The sequence below is a fragment of the Manis pentadactyla genome, chromosome 5 (assembly GCF_030020395.1).
Source record: "Manis pentadactyla isolate mManPen7 chromosome 5, mManPen7.hap1, whole genome shotgun sequence".
NCBI lineage: Eukaryota > Metazoa > Chordata > Mammalia > Pholidota > Manidae > Manis > Manis pentadactyla.
The window spans coordinates 159,893,996-159,901,837 of record NC_080023.1 but is presented as its reverse complement, the minus strand read 5'-3'; the positions used below and the strand labels follow the sequence as shown (position 1 = coordinate 159,901,837).

The 7,842-nt window shown below is 42.0% G+C and overlaps 1 pseudogene; it reads left to right on the top strand.

The window, feature by feature from the left end:
* Nucleotides 1-283: 283 nt before the first annotated feature.
* The window catches only part of LOC118920152 (ubiquitin-like-conjugating enzyme ATG3), an 89,670-nt pseudogene continuing 82,111 nt past the window's right edge, over nucleotides 284-7,842 (top strand).

The following is a 7,842-nucleotide window of genomic DNA, read 5'->3' as shown; positions in this document are numbered from 1 at the left end:
ACCCTCTGGGCCAGGGGCTTAGAAAGATGTACAGGAGTTCCGTGACTTCACCTGTGCTTTCCTGGTTGACCCGCTGACACTAAAACACACAGGCACATAAATCACAAGTTATATGGGACCAAAGGTGGTTCAAGAAATGGGTTTGTTTCTAAAGGAAACTTTTAAATGGCTTAAGAAGTCAGGTTATGTTTCTGTTTTGTTTTGTACATATCAAGACCTCCCTTTGCATCTGGCCAACCCTTCTGTTATAAGCAAGAAACCAGACAATGGTGCCCAATACTCAATGAGGCTGGAAAAGTATAGACCAGAAAGCGGATGGAGAGCCCAACATTTACCGAGAGTTTGCTACAACCAACGACAGCAACAGAAACAAACAGATGGCTGTGATGCCATTGCTGATATGACAGCCATTGATCGGATGCTAACGAGGTGAGAACTTGACTTTGGACTATGGCTTTGATCCTCACAAAACCCTAGAAAGGTAAACACAGGCACAGGGTAGGCAAAGAACTTTCTTAAGGTCATGGTGAGTGAGGAGCAGAGCCAGGCTGTAACCCAGGCTCTCTGTCTCTGCAACTTTGCTTCTCATTTAATCCACAGGATAACCCAGAGAGTGAGGAGTTAACTTGAAGCAACTGAGATCAAGTGAGGCTAAGAAGCTGGTGCCAGGATTCAAAACAGACCTTGCTCTTTCACTTTCCTGGCAGCCTCCAGACTCTTCATTTTATACCAGCTGCTTAAGTCTCTGGCTTCCCTGTGGCCAGCTTCTCATTTGGAGCTTTTGATTTCATTTGTGCGTACTTTTTCCAGATGTTTGACAATAAGCAGACTTCAGCTTCGGAATGAAGCAAGGTGCAAGCGCAGGCAGGGCCTGGAAGCCCAGCTTAAGCTGTCCTGCATCCGTCTTTTCTATGGACCACCCCATTGTTCTGAAGCTCGTGCTTCTCTTGTTTGTAGGACAAGGACATGAGGCACAAAGAGGGGACACACAATTTTGTGCTTGCAAAATTCGGAGTGGCAGAGCCGGAAGTCCTACTGGGACCATGCAATGCAAACCCCTCATTTAACAGCTGAGGGAACTGGAGCCCAGGGCTAGGGACCTGCCCTCAGGTCATGCAACCCACCAGTGGCAGCACCAGTTTGGGCCTGGAGGAACAAGCCAAGTAGAGAAACAGATGCAGATGTGTGTGTGTGTGTGTGCCTCCGGGGTGTGGGATCTGGGGTCTGAGTGATGTTTGTGGAAACCACCCCTGAAGGTGTGCCTCAGGCCTGCTCATGGCTGCAGCAGCCCACCTAGAGGGCCGGCACTTCAGGGGTGCTCGCTGAGGTGCTGCTGCTGGGCATGTCCGCAGAAGCCTTGGATGTGGGGACCAAGTAGGGGCCAGAGTCCTGCGGCAGCTTTCTTAGCTCCTGTTCCTGAAAGCCTTAAGAGTTCACAGCAGATGTTCAATAGCCAACAGAAACCAGTATCTATGGAGCATTTACTGCATGTCGAACAACCCAGTATATTGATTTTTCCTAAAAGGGCAGGGGGAGAGTATTGAAGCAAATAAATGTATAAATTGTGAGTTTAATCAAAGTGCACTTTTTTTTCTCGCTAATTTTAAGACTTCTCAGGGCTTTAACATACAGATTAGTGCCCTCAGAGTGGGGAGATGGCAGGCAGTGTCTCCTGAATTGTTCTGACCATGAAACTCTCTTTTTTTGTCCCTCCAGATTCCATGTAAGGTGTTCTGAGGACCCCTTTTAGGGGATCCTGGACTGGAGGTAGAAGAGGGTAGGTTGTAATTCCGGGGTCTTGTCAGGGGCCCCCAGTCTCCACCCAGATATACTTGTACTTAAGTTTATGGTAAAACAAACAACAGCTTATGTCAGACCCAGCATGCTCCATGCTGGAGGCCCTCTGTACCTCTTACCTAGGTTGGGAGAAGCCTGCAGCCATTTGGACATTTTCTACCAGACTCCTCAGTTGTGACCACAGCTGGAAGGGTGGAAGGATCCCATGAGAAGCAGGAGAGGCTAGGGGCGCGTTCCTGCAGTCACTGGATTCTGAAACAGCAGAACCTGTGCATATCCATAGCACTTAGGTCTCCTAATGATGAGCTCCCACAAGAAAATTTAAGGAAGAGCAGAGCTCACTGCAAAGGTACCCCTTATCCAAAAAAGCTCACTCCTGCCCTTTGCACTTCCTTTCTTTGTGACATGGCAGATTCCGTGGCTATGAGAGCAGAGCTAAAGGCAAAATCACAGCCTCTGGCTAAGGTCACTGCGTAAGTCTGGAACTGGTAAGAGTTAAATGCCATAAGCCATGTGTCTTCAAGCTAATGTGCAGAGAATTACACTGATCACACTTTATAAATCTGCACGGTTCTCTGGTTGTGCTAATGGCACTTTTCTCAGCAGGACACTACTCAGTTGGAGACACTAGGAAAGAAGCCCACATTCTGACTCCCACCCTGCCCTCAGCCAAAGCATGATGTCGTTAGGGAAGAGGTCTCCTGCTAAACACCCACATGCTGTTATTTAAACCTCCTCTTGCTTCCAGCTCCCTGAATCACAGAATCATCGTCCCTCTAACATGAGGTTTGTCAAGAGAATCAAGGCATCAAACACAAACAAAATGGACAAGAACCATATCGTTCACTGAGAGAAACAGCTTGGAAAAAACAGAGGTGGGGGAGAACATACCAAATTCTGTCCTGCATTGTAGCTTTTCATATGACCTTGTTTTCCTTCTCTCAGCATGTTGGAAGGTGTCAACGGCAAGGACTGTCTTATTCATTGCCGTATTCCCACTGTGTCTGCACAGTGTCTTGCACACAGCAGGCACTCAATAAATATTTGTTTAATGATGGAGCTGAGATCCAAATGAAGACAATTCGTGCAGAAAGCTCCATTTTGCTCAGTGGTTGATGTAGCAGTAGGAAGGAGAATGGAAAGCACATGTCTAATTCAGTGACTCCTACTAATTGGAGTTACCTGGGTACATCGGTATATAATAAAATGAGATTCCACAAGATCATACCTGGCTGCTCAGAGTACACAGCTACACTAACAAGGCAAATACGAAGTCCTTACCTCTGTTCACCACGGGACTTACTGTCAGATCAGATCCTCCTCTGCCCATCCCAGTTCAGCACAGACACTGAGAACCCTTTCCCAGAAAACTCTGTTCTTGCCTAGTCCTCACTGAATTAAAATACAAGTATCATCCATCCTTCAACGTTAAGTCTCACCATTGACTGAGTCTGGAAGTAGACTTGCTAGCATTAAAACCTGGTAGGGAGCTCCTGCTGTAAGCTGGCAATTCTGCCTTGGCTTCCCCAGATCCATCACATGCCCTTCTCTGCGCCCTGGGGCGCCGCCCTCTGTGGACTCCACCTCTCTACTCTCCGGTTTCCAGTGGGAGCCAGCTAGTGGCAGGCACCAGCAGGGGACTGGAGAACAAGAGGAGAGTGAGGTTGGAATGCTTAGTCCCCCAGATCCCTCTCTGCTGGCCGCTGTGGAGCCGGGTGTACTCCTCTCCCAACAGCCACAGCCTTACGGCGACGGCTCTCCCTCTGAATCCCACTCCCGGCCCACTCGGCTTTCCCCATCAGTACTACTGGGGTTACAGTAGTGGCCCATCTACCATGCTTCTCCGTCATGGCATGTCTTCCTTTACCCGATCACATTTGCACAGACAGTTCTTAAACTCTCCCCAGCTACACCATCTATGTCCTATTAGACGCTGACTATATACAGTGGGGCTGCAGAGCAGCAGCCTTTATTCTTCACTCCATCATATTTACACAGTCCATATAACTGAAATTACTTTTAGTTCCACCACTTCTCTAATGTAAATAAAATGTTATCTGATACGATACCTCTATCCCTTTCATCCTCCCAACTTTGGCCGTCTCCTCATGTGCAGCACAGAATCTGTGAGGTCCCAGCTGCTGATTTCTTGAGACTCTGATGCTGTGCTTGGCTGGCTGAAACCGTTGCCCAACTCATGCTTCTGAGGCCTCACTTTCCCCACGGGCTGGAGTTCTCTGGAACTGACATCTTCACACTCCTGGATCTCACTACCCCTGAACATAATGAATCTCTCAGGTTTTCTTCCATGGCTTCAGAAAAGTGTTATAATCTGTCCCTAAGGTATTGCACTTATATTCCTAAGTCACTTGTCATGTTCATTTGCTGCTAAAAAAATATATGGATTTTTTATTAAATTTTCTATTGTTTATGATATATATGAACATTTTTTATTTTTATACATTAACGACAGGACATTACTTATCTCTTTTATTAGTAATGATTAGAAGTAGATTGTCTCAGCATTATGTGAACAATCATAGTGCTTAAAATAATAACCTTTTGTTTCTTCATTTTAATCCTAATATCTTTTATTTCTTTACATCATTTTGTTGTGCTAGTTGAACCTCCCAATATATTTTTGGGCAAAGTGATGAGAATAGGTATCTGTATCTTTCCCATAACTTTAATGAAAATAGTTCTATCTTAGTTATATTAATGAGGATGCTTGCTATTATTTTTCAGAAGATACTCTTTGTCATGTTATTTTACTGATTCACTAAGATGCCTTTTTTTTATCTTAACATAAAGGAAGAAGAAAATGTGAAATGTGAATTACTTTATCAAATTTCATTTCTACATTTATTTTTATTATAAAACAATTGTTCTCCTTTATAATGTGATACTGTAGTGAATTAGATTGAGGCACTCTAAGATCAAACACCCTTCTATACCTGATGTTAACGCTGCTTGGCCATTTTGTCACATTAATATATGCTCATCCCATTCACAGATGACACAAAGCTCCAAGTAACAATGAATATAGATAAGTATTTCCAGCATTGCATTTACATTACTTGGTGAAAGAACTGTGCATGGCATATTTGTTGAGTAAATGAATGAAAAAAAGTTAAAATTAACAAGAATACTTAAATGGGTTAGAAAAATGAACAAGGTCCAATGCAATAAAATAAGATTGCAGAATTGTAAATTATTGCACCTACATCTATATGAGAGCCATAAAAAAACAGGACAGGAAAGCATGGCTAAGAAAAATATGGTGGAAACCGCTAAGGAACTGAAGTTTGATGGTAAGTCACTGTTAGACCCTCTCGTGATGAGGAAACTGAGCAACAGATTCAACCTTGGGCTTCGTCTACAGTATCTACAGCCAAGCGGTTGACCACTCCTTTGATACTAGGATCCCATGCTGTCAGTAGGACTCTGCAGCATTCTACTGGCATTTCCAAATAACTGTTGTTGCTAACACCCAGCATCAGTTTGGGGTAGACGAAGCATCTGGCAACAGGAAGGAGCTGTTGCTCTTTTTGCAGGGAGTTCCTAAGACTTAGGATCTTTTAGTAGCTTTGTTGAAACAATTAGCAACACCAAGCAGAAGAGGAATTAGATACTGTTATAGAATTCCAAAGGGTCAATAAGAATATTTGACAAGGAAATTGTATTTGTTTAATAGAATGAAAACCTCTCAGATAAGTGAAGTGCTTTGTAATGAACCGAACCACCTTACAAGGTGCTGAGTTGTTTGGTAATAGACGTTTACTCTCCACAGCTAGTCTGCCATTTATCCAGAATGGTATGGAGGGCAGAGCTCTGAGAATGTCTCATCAGACCCCTTTGAAACTCCAAAATCATGTGAACTCACAACCAGGTAGTGACTGTCACTACCTACACTTCACATGTGATACAAATGCACAAGCAAATGTCCTGATCAGCATGGACTCTATGAGGCATCCCAACAATGGGGTAGCATGTTCAATTGATTTATTAAAAAAAAAAAAACCCGTATCAAATCCAAAGTCACAGTCTGTTTGCTAGGTAGCCATGTTTAGTTTTACTCCAAATATTTTCCAGGGCAGAGGTTAAAAACTTACAGCCTGAGGGATATATTCAGCCCACAGAAATTTTGTTTGGCCTTCATAGTGATTGTGTATGGGTGTGTCATACACTTAAAAATCCCCTTTGAAAAAAATATATATTATGCTCTTTTCAAGATAAATATATATTCTTTTCAAAGGGGACTATATATACACATATATATATATTTAGGGTATAGTATATGTGGTGTATTATATATGTAGTATGTGTGTGTGCATGCCTACATGCAGGAAACCTAAGGTGTATACAGTGCAACAGTAATAAGCCTATTAACTATAGTCAGATAGTCTGAATCCCATCAGAAATATAAGCTCTGCACGTATCTGTAGCTAATCAAGGTGCTGATCTAAACCCACTTTGGACAGCTAAGAACGGCTCTGTGAAAGCCTATGATTAGATATTCATTTTGCATTTCTAATAAGCCCTGCAGCCAAAATGCTTTGGCCCTGCCTGAAGGGACTAGAAGAGGAGGGGGAAAACGACTTTATCTTACTCTTCCATCTGTGCATGTCTTACTTCCAGAACAACTGCACAGGCAGGAAACTTCCTAACCACCTGTAGGAATTTTCCCTAGAGACACGACCCCACCCAGAGAGGGCTTGAATTCCTGAACTCTGATAATTTTTATTACCGAACTGATTTTTTTAATATGAGAAACTGGGGGAAGGAAAACATCTTAGAATCCCCAAATCTAACAAATCAGCTTGGTTTTCTCTCCCTTTGATGTTCTTCTGTTAAGTAGCCGTTAACACCATTTTAACAATGGGTATAAATTTATATTATTTTTTCATTAAGATTATAACCTATGTTCCAGTTTGCTGTTGTCCACAAAATACCTTTTATAATTATGAAATAATTACTGTGTACTACATCAGAGGTGGCCAACTTCTTCTTTAAATGCCACTTAGTAAATGTTTTCATCTTTGTGGGCCATGTGGTCTGGGTAACAGATACTCAACTCTGCTGCATAGCAGCATAGCAGAAAAGCAGCCATTCATAATATGTAAACAAATGGGCATGGTTGTGTTCCAATGAAGTGTCCTTTACAAAAGCAAGTGGAAGGTCAAGAGCTATGGTTTCAATGCCAATAGAATGATCAGTAAAAGGGGGAAAAATCATAAACTGGACTTCATCAAAATGTAAAACTTTTGCTCCGTGAGATAAATATCTTGTTAAGAGGATGAAGAGGTAAGTTACAGACTGAGAAAAAATGTTCAAAAACCACATACCTGACAACAGATTAACATCTAGAATATATAAGTACCCTCAAAACAATAAAAAACAACAAATAATCTATTAGTTATAGGTAAAAGCCATGAACAGATACGACACTGAAGAGGATATACAGGTGGCAAATAAACACATTATAAGATGTTCAATTTCACTAGCCGCTACAGAAATACGAACAGAAGCCACAGTGCGATATTACCGCATAGCTATCACAATGGGTAAAAGTTATTTTAAATGTTGTAATAAGAACAGATGTTGGCAAGGATGCAGAGGAAACAGATCACTCGGACTTTGCTGGTAGGAATGTGTAATAGTACAGCCTCTCTGGAAAATAGTTCGCCAGTTTCTTATAAAACTAAACATGAAATTATCACACATCTTAGTAATTGTACTCTTGAGCATTTATTCCAGAGGACTAAAAATTCATGTTCACACAAAAACTGAGCATGACTATTTATAACAGCTTTTTTCACAATAGCAAAAAACTGGACACAAACCAGATGACCTTCAATGGGTGAATGATTAAACAAACAGTGGTACAGCCATACTATGGAACACTACTTAGCAGTAAAAAGGAATGAACTATTGATACATCCTGCAATTGGGATGAGTTTCCAGAGAATCATGCTGAGTAAAAGAAAAAAAGAAACTGATGCTTACAGCTGTATGATTCCACTTATATAACATTCTTGAAATGAC